The following is a 968-nucleotide window of genomic DNA, read 5'->3' as shown; positions in this document are numbered from 1 at the left end:
AGAGCCCCAGACCCAGGCTCCCCCTGTACGTGGACAGGCCAGCCGGGAAGGGGCGGGGTGGGGCGGGGGGGGGGGGGGAGCATCTCGTGGTCACACTGCACGCAAGCCACCCCCGCCCCCAGAGGCAGCCGTGAACACAAAGGCCGGACCCCGTCCTGGGCGGTGGCTCCCGACCGCCCTGTAGACGAGGGGCCTCTTCAACCGTGGCCTCTGCGCGGGGACACCGGAAGGTCGGGATGGGACGGGCACAGGCCCGAAGCGCTTTGGTGTCGCTGCTCTCAGTTCACGTGGTGCCTTTCTCTTCTTCACTTCCTGTCAGGAATCTATCCGCGTTTCTTCTATGTTTCGAAGCAGTGCTCCACGTATTGTCCAGTAAGTGCTCCGTGTGCTCCGGGACTCAAGACCTTTGTCCTCGTCGAGCCTATGCCCTTCCTGTACGCACACTGCTGTTCGGGGTTCTTGTGCAATACGCAGAAGCCGAACGTCCGCGAGCCGGAATTCAGAGAAGGCGGACGAGCAAGCCGCTTGAGGAGCAGCGGGGCCTGGCTGGCCGCCTTCCTGACTCTGTCCTCTGTGTGAGGGGCCTCGGGCGGTGCCTTGGGAGCGCGGCACCGATGACCCGGACTCGCCGCAGGTGATGGGAACCTCAGCATTAAACCTGTTTTCCGCTGGTTAACGCGTGGTCTGCCTCTCGAGGGGCGGAGAACAGGTGGGGGGGACCAAATCCATTCGGCCCAGCCCGATGCTCCCTTTCGAGCAAGTCCGGCCCTGGCGGTGGCGGGGGGAGGGGGGGCCTCGAGTACTAGTGTTCGTCTCTGAACGAAAGGCTTCTAACTGTTCGTGGCCGACGCTCTCTCCTTCTGTCCGTCTCCGAGGGTTTCAGCACTGCTGGGGGGCCTGAGGGTCACCCGGCAAGGGAAGCGCTCGGAGGCTCCCGGCCTTTGCAGGATCAGGGTCGGTGGGAAGAC

At 64.6% G+C, this 968-nt stretch overlaps 1 long non-coding RNA gene across 1 annotated transcript; it reads left to right on the top strand.

Annotated features, from left to right (window-relative positions):
• Positions 1 to 295: 295 nt before the first annotated feature.
• LOC121024348 (uncharacterized) lies at positions 296 to 676 on the top strand. Its single transcript, XR_005787678.1, has 2 exons — positions 296 to 372; positions 475 to 676. It is a non-coding gene; the product is annotated as an uncharacterized LOC121024348 (long non-coding RNA).
• Positions 677 to 968: the final 292 nt, after the last annotated feature.

The sequence above is a fragment of the Herpailurus yagouaroundi genome, unplaced genomic scaffold, assembly GCF_014898765.1.
Source record: "Herpailurus yagouaroundi ecotype Mexico unplaced genomic scaffold, PumYag 63617, whole genome shotgun sequence".
Taxonomy (NCBI): Eukaryota; Metazoa; Chordata; class Mammalia; order Carnivora; family Felidae; genus Herpailurus; species Herpailurus yagouaroundi.
The sequence above is the reverse complement of the archived record's forward strand: the minus strand, read 5'-3'. Positions and strand labels throughout refer to the sequence as shown.